We start from the raw sequence: 25000 nt of genomic DNA on the forward strand, positions 1-25000 counted from the left end.
CTCATTCATTCAAGTTATATACATACAATATTCACTCATTCATGTACATTATATACATACATATACAATATTCACTCATTCATGTACATTATATACATACATATACAATATTCACTCATTCATTCACATTATGTATTTGCATGCAACCATTCATTCATCATATAATATGTGGAGACACACAGTCACTCATTCATTCACATCATATATAAACATACAATATTCCCTCACTCATTCACCTTATATAAAGGAACATGCAGTATTCACTCATTCATTCACATGATATGAAGACATGTGGCCATTCAATCATTCATTCACTCAATATATAGACCTAAAACATTAACTCATTCATTCACATTTTAGGGACATTCACTCATTCATTTATTCATCACTTTATATAGACATACAGCCATTCACTCATTCATTCACATATATTTACATACGTACAATATTCACTCATTCATTCACATTATATATTTACATGCAACCATTCACTCATTCATCATATAATATGTGGAGGCATACATTCACTCATTTATTCACATCATATATAAACATACAATATTCACTCATTCATCACATTATATAAAGGGACATGTGGCCATTCACTCATCCATTCACTCATTATATAGAGACTTAAAACATTAACTCATGCGTTCACATTTTTAGAGACATGCAACCATTAACTCATTCATTCATGAAATATAGAAACGTACAACATTCACTCATTCATTCATGAAATATAGAAACATATAACATTCACTCATTCATTCATGACATATAGAAACGTACAACATTCACTCATTCATTCATATGTATAAAGAGACACACATTTATTCACTCATTCATCACATGATACATATATATATTTATAAATAGAGAAAGGGTTCATCCATTCACTCATTCATTCATTCACACATCTGGACAATGTAGGGTTTCCATGAACCTCCTGCGTGTGTTTGAACTGTGCGAGGAACCCCGAGGAACCCTGAGGAACCCTGAGGAACCCCAGGCGGACACAGGAGAACACGGAGGAGGGGGCGGAGCTTAACCTCCACGCCACCCCCCCCGCCGCCATCTCCTCCCGATGTCGGCTCTGGCTCTGCTCTGTCCGTCTGGCCGCCTCCTCCCGTCTCCACGGGCCGCGTCCACGGCGACGGGAGACGCTCTGGCAGGTGCACGCCACCAAATTACCATCCACACACACACACACACACACACACACACACACAAAGCGGACCTCTCCTGTGCCGAGAAGGCTTCCATTATCATATCAAAGCGTCTCTCACAGAGACGTGGCAGCGCTTCAATTTAAGCAATTAATGCAGAGAGAGACTCTGACACACACACACACACACACACACACACACACACACACACACACTTGCTCAGAGACAAACAAAGGTGCCGCCAAGCGAGGATCCATATTCTCAAGGCCGCGGAGGTGTTTTTCTTTGTCGGAGGGTGGAGGTTCTGCAGGAACATGGAGGTACGAAGCTCCTCCTCTTCCTCATCTTCGTCGTCTTTGTGTTTGTCAGACTCTCGAACCGACGCGCCGAAAGAACGCCGACGCCACGCCATCGCTCACCGAGCCACCCGTTCATCCCTCTGTCCGTCGGACAAACGGACGAGACAGAAGGTTTATTTATCATCATTATAACAGTGTTATTACAGTAGTATTACAGTGTTATTACATGGTAATAACAGTGTTATTACACGGTAATATTCTAGCCTGAGTTGAGCGTCTCCACAAGCTCCGCCTCTGTGTTCGTGGCGACCACATGTCCTCTCAGGTGACCCTCCTGATCCGAGAACCCCCCCCCCCCACCGTCCTCCCAGGTCCCGGACGTTTCCCGGCGCCCGGTTTATCGGCGTCTTCTCCGGGCCGGCGAGCTAATGGTCGGCGGGAGAGGATCCTCTTGGAGCCAATCAGCCGGCTTTTAAGCCCTGAGTATCTACCAATCAGTGGGCTCATTGTGCCCTCTCCTCCCGTTAGCAGAAATTGGCCCCTGTCATTTAAGCTTTTCAACAGAATCTCTCCATCATCCCCACCTCCTCCACCTCCATAGGATTGTGGTGAAGTGCTCCCTCTCCCTCTTTTCTTTGAGGCACGACACTTTATTAGACACAGCTGTTCAACTGAATCCAGCGAGGCCTGGATTCAGTTGCCAAAACCCCCCTTCGCCTTCCACCCCCCCCCCTCTGGTGTCAGGTGGGCTGTGGAGGGGATGAATAGGCGGTGATGGGGAGCGGTTAGCTCGCGGCTCGTGCTAATTATCCCCCCCCCCCCCCCCGTTTGTTTATTTAGCAATTGACTTATTTTTTTGCGGCGCAAACGCCATCAAAAAGGAAACCTAAAACTACATTTGACAAAAAGGATGAATGAGTGAGCGAACAAATGAGTGAATTTTTTTTTTTCAATCGACGGGTGAATGAGTACAGCTAGGTTAGCATCCGACCCTCAGGGGTGAATGAGTGGATTTATTTGAGTAACGATTGATTTAATGGCTGCGTGTTTCTATATAAGGTGAATAAATAAATGAATGGTCTGGGTTTTATACAGTGGGTTAGAAAAAAAAAGGGGCTAGGAAAAAATGAAAAATCAACTTTACAATGTATATTTTTGCTTCAAAATTTGAAAACAAAAGGATTTTTCGGATGAAAAAACATCTAGTGACATTGCTAAAATTATCTTTTCTTATTTCTATAAAAGCCACAAAAACAATAGTGAAAAAAAATGGGCAAAATTAAAAAGATTGATTTAATAATGAGAATAGCAACCTTGTAAACATTATATCTCCTCTTATACATGCTAACAATCCATTTTTTAATACATTCTAGCGAAACATTTTCTTATTCTCCTTCCTTCCTACTATTATCTATTATTGTTATGTTTTGCTTGAAACTCTGGCACAACAATTTCCTTCAGGATAAATAAAGTTGTTCTTATCTTATTTTAAGGTGTAATTTCATCAGTTATTTTTATCATATTAATTCATCATGTATATTTATTACATGTAAATGTTTTTTATAATTTACCTGTTTACCTCTTTTACACCAAAACAAAGGAAAAATGTGGACTTAGTGTGACTTTTAGTCGTGGTTTTACTGGTATGTGGGGGATAACGCTCGCCAAGATGGCGGCGCCCCCACGCGCGGGAACGCAGGAAAACCCGGTTTTGTCGGCCTCCGCTCGAATCCTCCGCCGTCTCTCCATTCCCTCGCTGATTGCCAGATGATTCAGGCGTAATCTCCCCGCCTCCGTCCGATATCCGCCGGGGCGACGGCGTGACGGCGCTGACAGGCGGGAAGGCGGCGGCGGCGGCGGCGAGGGGGGGGGCGATAGCGCTGACAGCCTGCAGACGGTTATCAGCGACAGGGAGGAGGGGCGCAAATGAAAATCCCGTTTTTAATTCATCGACCATTATGTCAGATGACCTTTCGGGGCGTCGGGCCTCGCTGATAAAACCCCAAACGACAACACGAGGGCCCCCGATCCAATTTCCAGCGCCGTCCTCTTCCTCCTCCTCCTCGCCGACCCACTGCCGCTGGAAATGATAGGCTTTCAGGAGAGCCTCCATTGTGCTGCAGATGAAGAGGTTTTGTTTGGAAGAGATGGCCCTGTCATGTGTGTGTGTGTGTGTGTGTGTGTGTGTGAGGATGGCCTCGCCGCTCCGGCCAATCACGGCGGCCGATCGGAGGGGCATGTGAGTGTGTTTGGAAACACAGGACGGGCCCCGAGGGGCCGGCGGGGAGTTTAACACACACCTCAATGGCTTTCACTGGCCCGGTCACTCTGTGTGTGTGTGTGTGTGTGTGTGTGTGTGTGTGTGATCATCTCAGAGAGAGGAGGACCCGAGCTGATCCTCTGGCTCTATCAGCAGCTCCATCCGTCTGTAATTGAATTCTCTCCCTCTGCCATTGTTGTTGTCGTCCCCTCCTCTGATTGGACGGCTCGGATCTCCCGCTCTCTCACAGGTGACGCTTTTTTTTTTTTTTCGTCGCCTGCTTGAATCTTACGTATTTTTCCCGTATTTTTATTATAAATGTGTATCGGCTTCAGAGATGACTTTCTGTAAGGAAAAATGTTAAACCGGTGTGTTAATAACATGTTATAACACATTAATACATGTGTCATAACACATTATTACACTGTAATAACACATTATTATAGTGTCATAACGCAATGTGGCGCTTTAAACCGAATGCAAAAAACTGGCTTTTTATAAATATAACACAATATCTATATATGAATTCAAACATATTGATGATCCGCTGATATTGATATTATAATGTTCTTTGATCGCCGAGGATGAGGAGAGCGTGACGTTGCCATGGTGATATTTACACAGAAAGCTAATTTAGATTGACTTAAACATAGTAATAATAATAATAATGATTTTAACGTGCCGTCACAGGAAAGACGCGACTTTGTTTTTTTTTTTTTTTTTTTTTCCTATCTCCACCTCTGTGTGTGTGTGTGCGTGTGTGTGTGTGTGTGTGTGTGTCTATGCACCTCTATATAAGGTGAATAAATCAATGAATGTTCTGGGTTTTATAAAGTGAGTTTCGAAAAAAAAAAACGGGCAAGGAAAAAATGAAAAATCAACTTTACAATGTTTTTTTTTTTTTTGCTTCAAAATTTGAAAACAAAAGGATTTTTTGATGAAAAACCACCCAGCGACGTTGCTAAAATTTCTATAAAAACCACAAAAACGAAAGCGGAAAAAAAATTGGGCAAAATTAAAAAGATTTATATAATAATGTTAATAGCCACCATTGGCCTTGTAAATATTATACCTCCTCTTATACATGCTAACAATCAATTTTTTAATACATTCTAGCGGTAAATTTACCCCCAGTGACAAGTTGCCATGGTGATATTTACACAGAAAGCTAATTTACTTTGACTTAAACATAGGAATAATAATAATAATAATATTAACGTGCCGTCACAGGAAAGACACGACTTTGTTTTTTTTTTTTTTTTTTTTTTTTTTTCTATCTCCACCTGTGAAAGGCGAGAGTGTGTGTTTTATTAATCAGCAATCACTTTTTATTTGCTGGCTGCCAAATTGCACCTCCACCTCTCCAGGCGTCTCCACCAGGTGGGAGTTATTCTTGGAAACACCTGAGTCCTCCTACCTGTTCCTCCAGCCTCCTCAGCCGCCCAGGACAGAAAAGGCGGACTGTATAATTAATCACACAGCTTGGTCTAATTAGAGATGAATACGCGTTGTCCCCTCTTGTCACACACACACACACACACACACATCTAATAGCAGTTGATGCTGTATTAACGGCAAATGGTGCAATCCCCGTGAGACCCCCCGCCCCCCCCCCCCCCAGGCCCTTGCCTTGATGAATCTGATGAATGTGACAATAATTAGTGCAGACAGATGAGAGGTAAATTACCGCTGACAATGTAATGCTATCCTGTCTGATGCCCGGGGAGGGGGGCGGGTATGGCGGCGGCGGCGGCGGCGGTGGTGGCAGACAGCAAGAGGACGCCGACGGGTAGTTTGGTTCCGTTTGGATGGATTTGGTAGCGAGACAACGTTTTTCCCTGAGAGGAAATCTCATGAGGAAGTCTGGAGTGTGCGGAAATGTATGTGTGAGTGGTGCAAGACATGTATGCTCGCTGTGAGACAGCGGTGAAGTGTGATGTAGGGGTGACAGAGACGTTCAAGGTGGAGGTGGGACTCCAGGTCAGCACCTTCCTGTTTGCAGTGGGATGTGAGGTGAGACTGGAATCTCCGTGGACCATGATGTTTGCAGATGACATTGATATCTGTAGTGAGAGCAGGGAACAGGTGGAGGAACATCTCGAGAGGTGGAGGTATGCTCTGGAAAGGAGAGGAATGAAAGTTAGTCACAACAAGACAGAATATCTGTGTGTGAATGAGAGGAAGTCAGGTGGAACGGAGAGGCTACAGGGAGTGGAGATCAAGAAGGTGGAGGGTTTCAAGTACTTTGGGTCAACAGTCCAGAGCAGTGACAGAAAGGAGGTGAAGAAATGGGTTGGAATGGGTGGAGAAAAGTGTCAGGGATGAGGTAGAAGAACATCAGCCAGAAGGAAAGAAAAGATGGAGGAGATGGTGACGAGATGGTCTACAAACACTGACAATGACCCCAAGACAGGAGCTGGAGGTCGCAGAGACGAAGATGTTGAGCTTCTCTTTGGGAGCAACCAGGATGGAGAGGATCCGGAATGAGTCCATCATGGTAAATGTTTTGGAGAGAAGCTCAGAGATGGTTGGGTCATGGACAGAGGAGGGAGAGGGAGGACATTGCTAGATGGAGGTCTAGAGGAAGACCAAAGAGAAGAAGAAGAAGGAGGATCCAGAGAACAGGGTTAGATGGAGAAGATGAAGGTTCCCGAAAGGGAAAAGCCCAAAGGAGAAGGAGAAGCAGCTCATTCATGAGTTCATCAGTTAGAAAAACCTTTAGGTGGACTTTAACCGGACATGGCGGCTCGCAGCTAGCAGCTAGCAGCTAGCCGTTAGCACACACTTAGCGATGGAGATCGTTAGAAAAACCTTTAGGTGAACTGCTAGTAGCAGCTAGCAGCTAGCAGCTAGCGATCAATCATCCGGGGGTGGTTTTCCGATCACTTAGCGCCCGCTAATCCTGACCCAGGTTTCCGGGATGTGGCTCTTTGATGCCCCCTTCCCCGTAGCGATGTAGCTTAGCGATGACAGAGAAGGCTAAAACAGACGGCTAGCCTAATTACCACCTCTCGGCGAGGAGGTAGCGAGGGATGGCGAGGAAGAGGAGCCGGAGAGGTGGAGGAGGAAGGGGGAGGCGTTAGCGCCGGGGGGTGTCGGTAATTGTTTTCGTCAGAGGCAGTGGGGAGCTAGCGGGGTAATAAAGTTAATTAGCAGAACAAACAAGGGGGAAGCGAGAAAGAGAGAGAGAAGGAGGACGAGGGAGATGTTGTGAGGATGATAAAGTGCAGAGGGTTTCTGACAGCAGAGGGGAATCAATTACTCCCCCTTTCACCCTCCGGTGGACACAAACAGAGGGGCTTCCCCCTCCTTCCCCTCCTCCGCCGCCATCCTTCGCTCCACTCCTTTATTTTTCAGCTTCATCTATAAATGTTTAGGGTGTCAAAACAGTTTTTGAAAATATAGATTTGTTTTTCTGGAATATGTAGGTGAAATGTACCTCCCGGCCACTAGGGGGCGCTGTGATTAAGTCAGACTCATTTTTTTCTACTGACTTATTATTACGACTTTTAGTAATATGATGGAATTATTATGATGTTATTATTTTTTCATGACGATCATTATATCAACTATCATTATTTGACTATCATCATTATTATTATTATTACTGCTAATACTTCTTTTATTACCACACAATAATTATCATTATTACCACTATGACTACTACAATTTTCTAATTATTTTATTTTTATTCTACTTATTATTTATTCTTTCATTATTATCTCTACTATTAGTACTGCTGTGTCAACTATTAGTATTATAATATCATCGTTATTTTTTTCAGCAATTCAATAATAATCATTATTATTATGATAGTGTTGTTGTTGTTGATATTATCAATGCTGCTACTACTATTACTGTTAATATTATTTATATATCATCACAATTACAACTACTACTGATAATAATATTTCTACTATTACATGATTATCATTATGATACTATCAATACTAATACAACTATTATTATAATTATCATCATGTGATTATTATTATTATTATTCATTTTTTACTTCTACTAATATTGTTTTTATGCTATTTTAAGAATAATCACCGCTATTATTATTATGATATGATTATTATAAGTATTATTACTACTGCTGTTATCATTATTATCATTACTACTATACTACTTGATATGTTTATTATTGCTCTTCCTAGTTCTATGTGATTTTTATAATTATTAAACTTGGGATCAATAAATCAACATTGCAACCCTCGCTGTTTTAAAACGTCTGATTTCCGCTGCAACGCAATGAGCCGCTTGTTGGGTTTTCGACGTTTTTCCCGGCGACCGTCCGCTTGCGTCGGGCCCGGGACGACTCCCAATTCTCTTATTTCCAATTTTATCAATCATTCAGTTAAGTTAATTGATGACTTTTAATTGACATTTTAACAGCGGCGATAAAGGTCGTCTCCTCCTCGGGTATGATAGTTTTTGTTCGTTATGGCGGACGCTCAAGAAACCTTTTAAAGGGATCGTGAGAGCGCAAACACACACACACACACACACACACACACACACACACACTCCGTGCCACTTGAAACGTCGCCTTATTGAATCGCGCTGCAGCCAAAACCGGGATCTGACGGGCCGTCACCACGGCGACCTGGTGACAGGCCAGGTAATGGAACCAGGGCCGCTGACATCCCGTGCACGGGGAGACACTTCATTACGAGTGCCGTGCACACCCCTAGTGTGTGTGTGTGTGTGTGTGTGTGTGTGTGAGGTGGATTGAAGGCAAACACAGCTCTGGGGCGCTAGCATGATTCCTCTGTCATGTCTCATTTCCAAGTAGCTGTAATTCTGTAATTGTACAAGGCATTTTGAGTGTGTGTGTGTGTGTGTGTGTGTGTGTCTTTCAGCGTGTATCGTTTCCCACCGTGGCCTAAAACTAACCGATGCAGACGAAGGCCGATAACGAAGGTCACGCACCGGCGTCGGGGTTAGGCGGGCTAGCTTAACCCTAGCGTTGGGGGGGGGGGGTGATCAGGAAGCTGATTGGTCGAGAGAACGGCGGGCAGGAAGTGGCTACGGATGGAGGTGGAGCCTGTCTTTAAACGTCGCACCCTGCTGGGCTGCTTGGAGCTAACGCGTTAGCGTTCTGCATCCAGAGGAAATCCATTTCCACTGCAGGCATGCATCACGTGCGCACGCTTCAAGGAGCTCCGTTTATCAAAACACGCCTTAATAACTGCAAAAAATGACGCAGTCTATCAGTCTTTTTAAGATTTCCTGATGTTTTTCCACCTTTTTGTGGTGGAGTTGGTTTCCCTGCTCACTCAGCTGCAGATCCCATCAATGCATTGGTCACTACATATATATACATATATAAATATTTAGGGATATACACATATGTATATATGTGTATATAAGGTATATATATTATGTATAACAGGTATGTGTATCACAGAATGAACACTGCAGATTTACAGTATATATATATATATATAGTATATATGCTATTTGTAGAACACATCAATAATATATGTACACCAAATATAGTATTGATAACAGGGTGGTGTATCAAAGTATGAACAGTGTGTATATACTACCTATAGAAAGTATATGTGTCAAGATAATATATATATATACAGCATATATGCTACCTATAGAAAATATATATGTCTCGATAGTATATATATATATACAGCATATATGCTACCTATATAAAGTATATATGTCTAGATAGTATATATACAGTGTATATACTATCTATAGGAAGTTTATATGTGTAGATAGTATGTATAAATATATACAGTATATATAGTATTTATAACAGGGGTGTGTTACAGTATGTACAGTTTACAGGACCGTTTTAGAAAATAAGAATATTGTGATAAAGTTCTTTATCTTCTGTAATGCCATTAAAAAAAAAAAACTTTTTCATGCTATTCTAATATTTTGAGATAGACTTTTGGAGTTTTCTTAAGATGTAAGCCATAATCTGCAATATTAAAATAATAAAAGGCTTGCAAAGTTGAATCCAGAACGTATGACATTTTTGTTTTTGTAATTGCATTACAGAAGATAAAGAACTTTATCACAATATTCAAATTTTCTGAGACAGTCCCGTATATATAAAATGTCTGTATATATATATATATATACATATATATATATGTATATATATATATACATATATATACATATATATACACACTGATAGATAGATAGATAGTATATATATATATACTGATAGATAGATAGTATATATCTGTACATGTAAAGGATGTATATCACAGTATGAACACTGCATATGTGCAGCATGTACACTATACTATATATGCAGTATGTATAGTATCTATAATGGGTGTGTGTATTACAGTATGTCTAATATTTGTATAAAGTGAACTTACTGTATATACCATACATATAGTATCTATACCAGGGTTGTGTGTGGCAGCATATGCACAGCATATATGCAGTGTATATATACTGCTCAAAAAAATAAAGGGAACACTTGAACAACACAATGTAACTCCAAGTCAATCCCACTTGTGTGAAATCATAGTGTCCACTCAGGAAGCGACACAGATTCATTTGGACTTGTTTTAAGGACATTACATCAAAGTTGGATCAGCCTGGAGTTTGTTTTTACACTTTAATTTGGAGTGTGATTCCTAATCCAGACCTCCATGGGTTGATACAATTGATTTCCATTGATCATTTTTGTGTGATTTTGTTGTCAGCACATTCAACTGTGTAAAGAGCAAAGCATTTCATAAGAATATTTCATTCATTTAGATCTAGGATGTGTTTTTTAAGTGTTCCCTTTATGTTTTTTGAGCAGTGTATATATATACATGCGCTGTGTTGTATAAATAGTATCTGTAAAGGGTTTCCATCAGATCCCTGTTGTTCGTCAGAGCCGATCTGATTGGCCGCCGCTCCTCCAGGCTGCTCTTTGAACGACCGTTCCTTATCTCGGTGTGTGTTTGTGTGTGTGTGTGTGTGTGTGGGATGGACGGAGGTGTAGAAGGCCTCCCTCCTTTGAGCGCGGCGGTGTCACATTTACGGGCGGCATGTTTGCTTTGGGTTGCCAGGTTGTCTGGTCTGGGTGCGCTTGATTCGGTTGTCAGCCGCCGCCTCTGGACTGATGCGCCGTTAGCGACCATCACCTGGGACATGTGATAGCTTATCAAAGTCTGAGCAGCCCCTCTACACACACACACACACACACACACACACACACACACCTTTCACCCACTGCTAGAAGAGTGTTTGGTGCGGGGGCTCCCAGGAGAATGCATGTGTGTGTGTGTGAGTGTGTGTGTGTTACAAGCCGTCAAGGGATCCCCAGCTGGAAGGACATTTTGACGTCCCGCTTGGCATTATGGGATACGGCTGTCACCTGACAATGCTGCCGCCATGGAGATAACCTTCAGGGTGACAGCCGAGACAAAGACACACACACACAGATTCTACAGGTAAACACACACACACACACATGGAGGAGACTCACGTACATGCATGAGTGCCCAAACACACCGACACACACACAGATGCTGAGGTAAACACGGTGGATTGATCATAATTAGCCCTAATCAATATGCCGATTGATCATTTCGGGGAAAAGCGTGGACAGTCTTTGCTCCTCGATTTCTTTTTATTCCCTCCTTCCGGCCTCGTTAAGATAATCATAATTAATAATCAAGTAATAACACGATTATTACACTTTAGCCGATTGGCTAATCTGGGTTTAATCTGGCATGTGAGCGTTAATCTGATCAGTGGAGGTGGCTGGAATATCAAATTATAGTCTCAGCAACACACACACACACACACACACACAAACAAGTGTATATACAGTGTAGCAGCTAGGTGGCTAGCAGCAGGCCTTCTGGAAGATGAACATTGAGGTGACATCCATCATCTCATCTTTTTCTCCAGCTCCGTGTGTGTGTGTGTGTGTGTGTGTGTGTGTGTGTGTGTGTGTGTGTGTGTGTGAGTCAGCGGTTAGTGCACCCACGTAATTCATTAAGTGTTTCCTGTGCTTACGGAGCTCAGGCGCCGTTAGCCATGGAGTTAGCTTTGGGGGTGTTAGCTTGGGTGTTAGCCGGGCGGGGGGGTCTTCTGCACCTGCTGTCAACGCCGCCGGCCGTCCAGACGCGGCGGCTTTGGCTCGGAGACGAGGATTACGGCTGGTAATGTGCGCTAAGAGCATTAACTCGGGCCTTGCCGGGTAATAGATGGTTAGAAAGTGGCGGCCGATCGGCTCCGCGCTAATTGAAACGCCCAATCAACAGTTTTCTTCCGACACGCTCTGTGGAAGCCGGCGGCGCCGCGCACTTCCTGTCGGTGACGTCATGCCGGAGGAAAGTGGACTTTACGGGATAATCCCCAAATCCCCCGAGAGACGTCAGCTGAGATTTTGATGACCGTTGTTTTTTCTCTTCGCCCTTGTTTCCCCATTCACTAGCATCGTGGGGAGGGTTAGCTTAGCACCCCTCCCGAGGGGACGGGGGACATCTGGTTCAGATCTGGATCCCGGCGCCGGACGTCCATCAGTGTCGTCTTTTGCCCCGATTTTGATGTTTGTTTATGCACCTGTAATAACTGTGTAATAACAGCTACTTCCTCTCGGTGACATCATGGTGTTATGTCTCTGTATGAGGCCCTGTGATTGGTCCGCGGTGAACCCCACCTGTCGGCCAATGCCAGCTGAGATAGGCTGCGGCAACCCTACAACCCCGAATGCGTGAATGAATGAATGAAGGCCTTCATGAAGGCCTTTCACCCCCATATTTGTGTTTTTTTTACTGGAAAAAAAAAATACAAAACACCATATTGCTGTGTCTGAATGGACACACACACACACACACACACAGGTGGAGTACACGGGTGAAGAAACGGGGGGGATTCGGGTCCGAGGGGGTGACGGGTCAAACGTGGTACCCTGGCAACAGTTACCATGGAAACGTGAGATAGGCAGCGGTCCTTACGCCAAGGGTTTGCACCCGCAGCGCGAGCTTCGACGACTCCACGAATGCGGTTCTGCGGATCTCGACCAGACGGGGGGCGGAGCTTCCGCCTTTCCCGCCGAACGGCTAATCACCCCAACTGTGACCTATTTCCACAGAGGATCGGCGCCGAGCACTAATTTAGCCTCGCCGGCTAACAGCGCGGGGTGAGTCATTATCCGAGCGCCAGGATGTCAGATTCAGAGACTAACAACGGGAACGCACAATTAGGAGGACAGATTGGAGGCCTGAGAGGAGGGAGGATGGAGGGATGGAGGGAGGGGAAGAACCCCAGACCTGCCTGGTGAGCTAAAACATCCAGGAAGTTCATGTAGACCCTGAATTGTCCTTCCCAGATCCTCACCTGGGAAGGAAACGGCTTGCAAAGGTGTTTCAACCAGAGGTCGGACGGCATTTGTTAGTCTAGTGTGTGTGTGTGTGTGTGTGTGTGTGTGTGTGTGTGTGTGTGTTGCTTTACATTTCATCTGAATTCATTGAAACCAACCAGTGTTAGCTTGTTAGCTAATATTGTTATTATTATTGTTCATGCTGCCAGAGGAAAGAAAACAACAACATCCTTGTTTCTGTTTCAAATGAACAGAATTCTAATCCTCCAGTCATGCGAACGTAACCATGACGATTGAACTCCATCCCTGATACGTTGCCATGACGACGGGTCAAACTGTTAGCACGGCAAACATAGGCTATATAACTGTGTATTTACATGAACAGTCCTTGTGCATAAAGTCACATTGTTTTATATCACAGTCCACTACTGGTTCGAAACATTGAAATAAAATATAAACTTATAAACAAGAAATGTGCGTCTTTCTCTGTGCACGTGCCAAAATAATACGAAATAAAGTTGCTGTAAAATGTGCTTACTTAAATATGCAGCATTGAATGTGCTTGTGCTAACTTCCAAACATTTTCTTTTAAGACAACAGAGTTCAGAACTAAAGAAGATTCACAAAACAAAAAATACAAAGTGCTTATTTCACCGTGAGTGTATTTAAATTCTGGCTATTAAAAACCACTGTTTGCGCTCAGTGCTTCTCAAAGGTCACTACCGGATGACTTATATAGCGTCCGCTCGGTAAAACTCTTTCATAAGTTGCTTTTCGTAATTCTAAACTAATGAAAACAGCATCAAATTCACACGAAATTCACCAAAATAATGCTTGACTGAATACAAATAAAATCAGTTGTTAAAAAGTGATTTACCAACCTGTTTTTAAGCAGGTGCAAGAGCTTTAGCGCTCCTTTACTGCTCCCAGTGCAACAAGAGGGAGTACAAGTCCTGCCCCCCACTTTTACAGAAAAAAACACTAGAATTGAAATAAATCACCAAATAATAACAAATAAAATCCCAAATAAAAGTGGTCACCCTATTTCGGGGTCTCCTCTGAAGCCTCCTCACATGATGGGAATCCAACCGCCAACCCCGTCCACACGTTCACGCCGCCTGGTGTTTCCCCTCACACACTCGTCCGGGGGGGGAGTTTTGAGCGCCAAAAAAAAAAAACCACCGACCCAAGGTCGCATTTAGGCGTGTGTGTGTGTGTGTGTGTGTGTGTGTGTGTGGCGCTCTTTTGTGCCTTGCCTTCTAAAAAGAAGCTGTCAAGCTGCGGTGTTTAAGGGCTCGCAGGAGGGACCGCCGCCATACTTTGTTTTGTTTTGTTTGCCTGTTGCGGCGCCGGGGCTGAATGGGCGGCGAGGAGGAGGAAGAGGAAAAAGAGGAGGATGAAGAGGAGGAGGAGAAGAAGAAGAAGAGGGGGTAACATGTAATTTACTGTTTGCCCCACTCTACTGTACGCCGCTTTAGATATGCTAATGCGGCTCTTTGTGGCGCAGCGGAGATAGCCATCAATCAGCTGTCAATTGGAAGAGGGGGAATAAAAAGAGAGAGAGAGGAAGGGAGAGGAAGAGGGGGGTTGTCCCCCTCCCTCCTCTCCTCCTTTTCTTCTCCTCTGCTACCTAGTGGACTTGGGGGGCCCCGGGGAAAGCCTGGCGCCGGATCCGGATCCGGATCTCCAGGTGGCTCCGTGAACGCCGGCGGCCGCTAGCTTCCTCGTTTTAACGTGAAGCCCCGCCTCCTTGCGGGGGTCACTTCCTGTCCTGTCGGTAAACGGCACGGCGTCAGAAATGCGTTTTAACCGCGAGGTGACGCTTTGGACGCTCGTTTGCTAGTAGCTAGCTAGCGCTACGATGAGCTAACGGGGGCGCCCATTAGTGCCAGTTCATTTAGCTCGTTAGCCGAAGCCCCCGGAGGCTGATGACATTCATTACGTGTCATTAGCGCGCAATTAAGACGTCTGCCCCCCCGACACACACACACACACACACACACACCCTCCCACCCCCCGATGTTACACAACACTTTTAATCGTGTTTTATGAAACGGCGGCGGCGTATGAATCGCGCGGCGTGAACCGGCCGAGGCCTCGCGGCGTGGAAACATCACCTTCTGTCACCAACAGATGCTTTCTCACACACGTCCGGTGTCACCACACACACACACACACACTATTCTCCTTCTTCCTTGCTATCACTCCACACACACACACACACACACACACACACACACAAAAAGCAAGTAGTATTGATTTTACCGTCTCCAGGCTGCTGTTCTGTTGTGCGTCTGTGTGTGTGTGTGTGTGTGTGTGTGTGTGTGTGTGTGTGTGTGTGTACAAAAGGGATTAAGGCCCCCGCTCAGCTGAGATAGCATCAGCCATCAGCCCTGCGAGTCCGCTTCGGGCTTTCCCGGCTGCCACATTGTCTATTCTGCTCCGCTATGTGAAAAATGTTGAATATCAACAATGGCTTTCAGTGGCGTATTGTTGAGTTTTTGTATGAACTAATCTTGCCTCAGTGAAAGAGACCTAGGGCTTGGACAAAACGTCTAGAGCCACGGCATTCCTCGCCGGCTCTCCCCTTGAACGCTGAGCAGAAAGGCCGGGGCTGAGGGAAGGGAGAAGGCGGCGGCGGCGGCGGCGGCGGCGGCGGCGAGGGGAGCGCCGGCCGCGGCCGTGGGGCGAAGGCGCTCCCGGAGTCGTCCGCAGGGGAAGGGAGGAGGGGGGGTTTGGCGTGGGGAAGGCCGGAGACGGCGTGCGGAGGGGGGGGGGGGGGGGCGTGGGTGGCGGCGGATCCGGATCTTCGGCTCAGGTGTGGGAAGATGGCGGCGGGAAAGATGTCGGAGGCCGCGGGAGGAAATGAAACGAAACCCGAGGAACCCGAGTCCAGGGATCCGGTTTCCTCTATTTTTTTTTTTTAAATTTTTTCGCCCCCCCTCCCGCCTCCTCCCCCCCGTTCCCGGGATGTAACGCCGGCCCGGGGACGACGTCCAATCAGAGCGCAGGCTCTGTCATCATGGCAACCGTGACATCACTGCCTGCAAGGTAAGGCGCTCGCCGAGAGGAGACGGGCTCGGACCCGGCTGGAGGTACGGAGGAGGAAGGGTCCGGCTGTGTTTGGGGTCGGGGTGCACACACACACACACACACACACACACACACACACACACACACACACACACACACGCTCCGTGCCCCTGACCTCCTCCAGTGACGGGTGTTGGAGTTCCATCTCGCTTTTTGCCGTCTGTTTGGGTTTTTCTGCACCGCCTTCTCGCCGTGACCCCCCCCGACCCCCCGTGGTCCTTCCTCATGTGACGATGAGGAGGAGGAGGAGGAGGAGGAGGTCCACCTCCAGGCAGGACCTCCTCCTCAGATGCTCCTCAGAGAACTTCCAAGGCCACCTCCCTTTTTTTGTCCAGTGTCACAGTTGCTTTTAGTTATTTTCTTATTTCCTTCCTTCTGTTTGATGTAGCCCGTGTGTGTGTGTGTGTGTGTGTGTGAGTGACAGTGCGGCGTCCGTCAGGGTCATCTGCGTGTGTCTGTGTGTGTGTGTGTGTGTGTGGGTGGGTGTGTGTGCTCACGCTGGCGGCAATTTGAGGTCAGTGCCACGGAAACCTGAAATTGAGTGATGGTTGGCTTAACCCTTCACCCCCTAGACACACACACATGCACACACACTCACTCACACACACACACGTGCGCGCACGGAGGGGCATGTGCACATGAGTGCGGTCTAATCGGCGGCCCCCGGTGATTTGTCCTCTCAGCTTGAAGCCTTGTCATTCCTCACCACTCATCTCACAATTACAGCCCCTGAACTGAACAAGAAAATCTGCTGCAATCTAGCAATTAGTCCTGAGGCCACTGGCTGTGTGTGTGTGTGTGTGTGTGTGTGTGTGTGTGTGTGTGTGTGTGTGTGTGTGTAAGCCCTCTACAAAGCTCCTATTCCTACGAGGACCGGATTGGGGAAGATTTATGACATTTTAAATCTTGACGTTTTTACTTCCTGGTTCGATTCGCTGCTAATTGGGTTGCGTCTGTTAACTAGTGAGTTATTGTGTGTGTGTGTGTGTGTGTGTGTGTGTGTGTGTGTGTGTGTGTGTGTGTGTGTTGAACTCCACATATTTTTTTATGGACCCGGTTTTGTTCAAGCTGTGGGTATTTGCGGTGGGTCACTTTTTCGGTTGCCAAGGAAACGGATAAGGATCATGCGGATGCGTTAGCCGTTAGCCCGGCTAGCACATTTTTATCTGAAATGTATTTATTGTTTCACAAAAGATTAGCCTCCAATGATCTTTCCCTTTTTTTACACACATACACAACTCTGAGGGAAAGTAATAGATTACTTCTCCCCTCTTCCTGAGTATCCTTCACTGCCCATTCTCTTGCATTATGAGTTAGCATATTAGCCTAGCGACCACTACCTGGCTAGCACACTTTCATCTATAATTTAACTGGTGTTTGAAGTGAGATTAGCCTCCAATGGTTTTCCTTTTTTTACTTGAGTACACTACTCCGTGTGAAAGTAATAGATTACTTTACCCCCTCCCCCTTCTGAGTGTCATTCACTGCTCTTCATCTTGCATGCTAGGTTAGCAATTTAGCCTAGCACCTGCTATCCCCTCATCTAAATTCTAAGTTTGAAGTAAGATTAGCCTCCGACGTTTTTCCGTTTTACTCAAGTACGCCGCGTCTCCTCGACGTACCAGCAACGATGACAGTAATAGATTACCTTGCTCCCCACTCACTCAAGTGTCCTCCACAGCCCTTCATCTAGTATTAAGTGTTAGCATGTTAGCCTAGCACCTGCTAACCCCTCATCTAAATTCTAAGCAGCGTTTGAAGTAAGATTAACCTCTGATGTTTTTCCCTGTTTTACTTGAGTACGCCGCTTGTACTCGATGCTCTGGTTACAATGAAAGTAATAGATTACTTTGCCCTCCACTCACTCAAGTGTCCTCCACAGCCCCTCATCTTGCATTGAGCGTTCGCATGTTAGCCTAGCACCTTAGCATGCTTTCATCTAAAGTCAAAGTAGCCCTTGAAGTAAGATTAGTTTCCAATGTTTTTCCATTTTACTCGAGTTCGCCGCTTGTACTCGACGTACCGGTGACGATAAAAGTAATAGATTACTTTGCCCTCCACGCACTCAAGTGTCCTCCACAGCCCTTCATCTAGTATTAAGTGTTAGCATGTTAGCCTAGCACCTGCTATCCCCTCATCTAAATTCTAAGGAGCGCTTGAAGTAAGATTAGCTTCCGATGTTTTTCCATTTTACTCGAATTCGCCGCTTGTACTCGATGTACAGGTGACGATAAAAGTAATAGATTACTTTGCCTCCCACTCACTCAAGTGTCCTCCACAGCCCTTCATCTAGTATTAAGTGTTGGCATGTTAGCCTAGCACCTGCTATCCCCTCATCTAAATTCTAAATAGCGCTTGAAGTAAGATTAGCTTCCGATGTTTTTCCATTTTACTCGAATTCGCCGCTTGTACTCGACGTACAGGTGACGATAAAAGTAATAGATTACTTTGCCTCCCACTCACTCAAGTGTCCTCCACAGCCCCTCATCTTGCATTGAGCGTTAGCATGTTAACCTAGCACCTTAGCATGCTTTCATCTAAAGTCAAAGTAGCCCTTGAAGTAAGATTAGCTTCCGATGTTTTTCCATTTTACTCGAATTCGCCGCTTGTACTCCACGTACCGGTGACGCTAAAAGTAATAGATTACTCCCCCCCCCCTCGGTGCCCTTCACCCGGCGTCGCCTCCGTGTTGGTCGGAAGTTTTAAAGCGAAGAAGAAGGGGGGATGGCCCGGTGGAGGTGAAGAAGGAGGTGTGGGGGGTGTTTGGTGTCCAGAGGGAAGGCAGGCCTGACTGGGCAGCAACAGAAACGCTTAGTGCCGCCTGGCTTCCTCCTAAAGACCCCCCTCCCTCCATCCCTTCCTCCACCCCTCCACCGCCATTCTGCCTTTCACTTTCCCCTCTCCTCCTTTTGTCTCTTCCCTTCTTCACCCCCCTCGCTCTCCTTTTTCTCGCTCCATTTTCGCTCACTTCCTTAGGTTTTTTTTTTTTTTTTTTTTTTTCTTTCCGCCCTCCTCCTCCTCCTCCTCCACCCTTCTCGTCTGAGCCATTACAGACACTCAGCGGCGGGCGGAGGAGGAGGAGGGTGGAGGCTGGCGGCGGCGGGATGGGGAGATTGGCGGCGGCGGGACACAAAAGCCCCGGGATGCGGCGGCCCGGCGAGAGTGGACGCTTTGAAAAGAAGACGGGCGGCGTCTTAATGCGAAAGCAGGACGGACGGACGGACGGATGGACGGACGGACGGATGGAGGCGACTCAGACCTTTATCTCCACCCTTTAGCTCACACCGTTATGGCCGAAAAAGCACATCATCCCTACGTCCGTCCGTCCGTCCGTGTGTGTGTGTGTGTGTGTGTGTGTGTGTGTGTAGACACATTAAGATGGATGGAGGTGCAGGTGGAGGAGGAGGAGGGCTGCCTCGCTGAGGGCCACACTTTTAAGAGGATGGACAAAACTTTGGTGGAGAAGAGGAGGGTTGGTGTGTGTGTGTGTGTGTGTGTGTGTGTGTGTGTGTGTGTGTGTGTGAGACACTGTCCTTTGACCTGTGTTTCCTGAGAGGTTCCAGATTAGCAACAACGCTATCGTTAAAAACAAACACGCAAACGTGGATGCCGAGGGGGGGATTGTTAATGCATCATTTTAGTGTGTGTGGATGATGGATGGATGGATGGATGATGGATGGATGATGGATGGATGATGGATGATAGTTGATGGATGGATGGATGGATGGATGGATGGATGGATGGATGGATGGATGGATGATAGTCGATGGATGGATGGACGGAGGGATGGACGGATGGATGATGGACGGATGATAGTTGATGGATGGATGGATGGATGGATGATAGTTGATGGATGGATGGATGGAAGGATGATAGTTGATGGATGGATGGACAGAAGGACAAATGGATGGATGGATGATGGATGGATGATAGTTGATGGATGGATGGATGGATGGATGGATGGATGATAGTTGATGGATGGATGGATGGATGATAGTTGATGGATGGATGGACGGATGGATGATGGATGGATGATAGTTGATGGATGGATGGATGGATGGATGGATGGATGGATGGATGGATGATAGTTGATGGATGGATGGATGGATGGATGGATGGATGGATGATAGTTGATGGATGGATGGATGGATGGATGGATGGATGATAGTTGATGGATGGATGGATGGATGGATGGATGGATGGATGGATGGATGGATGGATGGATGGATGATAGTTGATGGATGGATGATAGTTGATGGATGGAAGCAGGACGAAGTCCAGAACTCCACATCTCAGCCTCCTCCTTCTCCTCCTCTTCTTCTTTCTTCTCCTCTTCTTCTTTCTTCTCCTCCTCTTCTTCTTTCTTCTCCTCCTCTTCTTCTTTCTTCTCCTCCTCTTCTTCTTTCTTCTCCTCCTCTTCCTCGCTCTGATTCGACTTCTTCTGCCAGGATCTCTGAGTACAAACTTCAGATTGAGGTCTGAGAAGAAAAGACCACCTTTCCTTCTTCTTCTCCTTGCAGTTTCACGGTGACTCTGAAGACCTTCTTCACCCTCTGTGAAGCAGGAGACGGTCTGCAGATGTTGCCTTCAGGTGTCAGATCTTGGTCCACCTCAGCCGTCCCTGAGGAGAACAACAATCTCCGTTCTTCTGGATTTCAACTCGTCTGCCGATTCAGGCCGAGTTAGAAGAACGGAGATCGTTCCACCACCTGCCTCCAAACGAGAAGCCACGGTTGCTCTTCACCTCTATCTTCTTTACCCGTTCCAACCTGCTTCCACACCTTCCTCCGCATCTTCTCCCCCCTCTCCATCGCTGTGGACCATCTCACACCTTCTCCATCTCCACCCCCTGAGGCCTCAGGGTTCCTCTTGGGTTCCTCCCATCCATGCACGACCTCCACCTCTCCAGATGTTCCTCCAAACATCTCGAGACTCCCTGGTAGTTGCTGTCCGTCTCCGCGGCGAACGAGCTGTAACTTCATCCAACCGCTCAACTACTGGCTAAAAGTAGGGCTAACGTGCTAACCCCGCCGCGGCGCATTAGCATTAGCACGTTAGCAGGGGGACGGATGCAGCGGCGGACAAAGGGATGAGAGAGGACGGTTTCCACCGCGCAACAATAGGTTTACGCGGCTTAAAGCGATCTGCGGCGTACCTACGGCGCCCGCCAGACGGGTGCGCACGTATGTGCGCGCGTGATCGACCTGAGCGTTAGCCAACACACACACACACACACACACACACACACACACACACACACACACGCAAACACAAAAACACACAGCAAGACTAGCCAAATCCGGCTAGCCCTCTGCTAAGTCCAGCCAAGTCCATCATCTCCTGCAGCCACACACACACACAAACACACACAGGAGCATACACACTCGACATCCAGGCCAACTCCCCCGTTTAACACCCACACACACACACACACACACACAGACACACAGAAACACACACATGCAAAGTGCGACCACACAGCTTAGCCCCCCCAGCAGGACATGGACCATAGCTGTGTGTTTGTGTGTGTGTGTGTGTGTGTGTGTGTGTGTGTGTGTTCATGGCGGTCAGTACTGAGGCCTTCTTCTGCGGTTGGGGAGGAGATGGAGGGATGGAGAGGAAGAGGAAGAGAGGGAGAGAAAGAGGATTAGAGTGATACGGAGACAAAGAACAACAATAGTTTGTCACATTTTGCGGGAGAGGATTTGTCGGAAAGCTGATTTGGAGTCTGCCACCAACGATCGGAAATACCGGATTTATTACTAAATCACTTTTTTTTTGCAGCTCTGCCTAAGTGTGTGGGTGTGTGTGATACTTTATGAACATGTCGGCAAACACACACACACATACACAAATAAGTGCGACAGCTAACGTTGTGTTGTTGTCATTCATTCACACACCAAAAATATGCTCCAAAAAGAAAAGGTGATTTATTTGACGTCTCAAAATTGCTCTTCCTCAGGTGGTTATCGGAAATATTCGTTAACAAATATTTGCTCTGTTGCTCCGATTCCCCGCGTAGATGTTTTTTGTTTTTTAATTAGATTAGATTCAGCTTTATTGTCATTCACATTTAAGTATACAGAGCGCGGAAATACAGGTCGCCTCTGATCAGAAGTGCAAAATTAAAGGTGCAAGCGCACAGAATGTGCGGTGTTTATAAAATATATGCGATATTAAAGAATAATCTTTTTTTTTTTGTTCAAAAGTATCGGATCTTGAAAGATAGTGATGTTCTAATGTTATAAAATCAAAATGTTAAAAGGACATCATATATCCAGGGAATCGATCACATGATCAATCTCTGCCACCGTGACATATTTATCAACACATATTATTGCTCAAAACATCACGCATGCGAGAATAATTGTTTTGTGTCATCTTTTCTTTTTGCAGAATATATCTTTTTTTTTTTTTTTTGCCAAACTCTCCAAAGTCAAATTCCTTTTTAATCCGGCGCGATCTCGAACCGGGCGGCGGATGTGCGTGTCTTTTCTTTTCTAACTCCCCGATTCATTCATTCATTCATTGAATATACCGCCTTTCGATTGGTCGACGCTACTTCCTGCTCCTTCCTTAGCGCGCGATGCAGACCGTTAGCTTCCCTGCTAGCGTTCCGCATGGAAGCGTGGGTGCAGTACCGCCTTCCGCCTGCGGGGGGCGCTCTGCAATCCCCTCAGCGGTGCGGCTGGACGCCACTTGTCCTCCGAAGCACCGTTGACCTTCTACTCGGGCCTCGGGGAGCGGGAGGAGGTCGAAGCGCCTCCGTTTGGACGGATGATTTAATGTGTGGGAGTCGGCGTCGCCCCGAGGGAATGCGGCGACCCCGGCTGCTAATTGACACCGGGTCACCCGCCGCCCCTCCTTCTTCTTCTCCTTCTTCTTCTTCTTCTTCTTCTTCCACTTCTTCTGGCCCGTGGCCCGGGCGCTCCGGCCGGCGCCGGCGGACAAAGGCCGCCGCTGTCCCGCCGCAATGATGGACGACCTCCGGGGCTGCCGGCGTTTTCCGCCGGGTTCCCAGGAGTCGTCCCGTTCCCACTCCGTGAAGGAAAACTCTGTTACGGCGAGGGATTAGCCGGGTTTTTTTACAAGCGTCGGGTTGATTGACAGCTGGTCAATTATTGCACGCTGTCGGAGTGTGTGTGTGTGTGTGTGTGTGTGTGGACGGTCGGCATGGGAAAGTGTGTTTTTCATGCTTTTAGCAGGGAACGCAAAACGCCGCCGCCGTTTCATATGGAAATGTGTGATTCCCAGGGGGGATGTTATTATTATTACCGTCACTTTTATGTGCTTCAAATATTACTTGCTGACGCTAATGACACACTTCAGAGTGTGTGTGTGTGTGTGTGTGTGTGTGTGTGTGCCTAGTCTGAACGTGACTCCAGTTGTAACCGCGACCGTCGTGAAGCGAAGGCCACAGGCTCCGCCCCTCAGAAAAAAAAACGTGTAGCGTGAAAAAACTATGGAAACAGCCTTTGTGGTCGTCATGGCAACATCCCCGATGTTATGATTAGAATCATATATGTTCACCTCCGGATTTTGAATTCTTTCTTTTGGAAGTTGTAATAACATGTAAAACTTGTAATAACTAGTAAGTCAGCGGTAATAACACAACTTACTTGTGGTAACTCATACTTCAGGTTTAACAACATGTATCAACTCGGTTGTGATAACCTGTTATAACTCAGTTGTAATAAGTTATAACTCAGGTGTAATAACTAGTTGTTATAACACATAGCTGTAATAAGTCCCTTATAATATCCAGTATTAACTCACTAGCACTAACTCAGCTGTTAAACAGCTTTACTCAAGTTGCAATAAAACATAACTCAGTTGTAATGACACGTAACACACCACATAATAAATCGGTCATAACAACGCATGATAACTCGGCCCAAATAACTCAGTAACTTTTTTACAAGTTGTAATAAAACATAACTCAGTTGTAATAACATGTTAACTCAGTTATGTTAGCACACTTTCAATGAGTTACAAAGAATTCTAACATCGAAGGGATTCTAAAAGTCCTAGCAAGCGTTGATCATTAACTCAGTTGTAATGACACAGTTGTAATAACGTAGTAATAAGTCAGTTGTAATAGCATGTTAAATGAGTTACAAAGTTTTCTGACATCAAAGAGATTCAAAAATCCGAGCAAGCATTGATCATAGACTTAGTTGTAATAGCATGTAATAGTATGTAATAACGTTGTAATAACTCAGTTGTAATAAAATGTTAAATGAGTTACAATGAATCCTGACTTCAAAGGGATTCAAAAGTCCGAGCAAGCATTGATCATTAACTTAGATGTTATAACACAATTGTAATAGCATGTAATAGCATTGTAATAACACTGTTGTAATAACATGTTAAATGAGTTACAAAGTTTTCTGACGTCAAAGGGATTCAAAAATCCGAGCAAGCATTGATCATTAACTCAGTTGTAATAACACAGCGGTAATAGCATGTAATAACATTGTAATAACACAGTTGTAATAGCATATAATAGTATGTAAGAACGTTGTGATAACTCAGTTGTAATAACATGTTAAATGATTTACAATGACTCCTGACTTCAAAGGGATTCAAAAATCCGAGCAAGCATTGATCATTAACTTAGATGTAATAACACAGTTGTAATAGCATGTAATTGCATGTAATAACGTTGTAATAACGCAGTTGTAATAACGCAGTTGTAATAGCATGTTATAACGCTGTAATAACACATATCCTGCCTCTGACCTCCGGTTAAGGTCGCGGCGGTTAAGAAGCTCCGCCCACGTCTTGATTTCCATTCACCGAGAGAACCCCCCCACCCCCACCCCCACCCCCTCCCCAAAAACAAAAATGGCGGATTCACAGATGGAAGGCG

General features: G+C 45.8%; 1 long non-coding RNA gene across 2 annotated transcripts in view; it reads left to right on the forward strand.

Annotated features, from left to right (window-relative positions):
* LOC147237006 (uncharacterized) overlaps positions 1–25000 on the forward strand; it is a 114323-nt gene that overhangs the window by 37139 nt on the left and 52184 nt on the right. Inside the window, exon 1 of one of the 2 annotated variants that reach the window (XR_015108929.1) lies at positions 15818–16086. The exons of the other annotated variant lie outside the window; for it this stretch is intronic. This is a non-coding gene — a long non-coding RNA (uncharacterized LOC147237006). Of the gene's footprint in view, positions 1–15817; positions 16087–25000 lie in introns of those variants that run through there. 2 annotated transcript variants of the gene reach the window in all.

The sequence above is a fragment of the Fistularia commersonii genome, chromosome 1 (assembly GCF_037954325.1).
Source record: "Fistularia commersonii isolate RoL2024-O1a breed Wild chromosome 1, RoL_Fcom_v1.0, whole genome shotgun sequence".
Classification (NCBI taxonomy): Eukaryota; Metazoa; Chordata; class Actinopteri; order Syngnathiformes; family Fistulariidae; genus Fistularia; species Fistularia commersonii.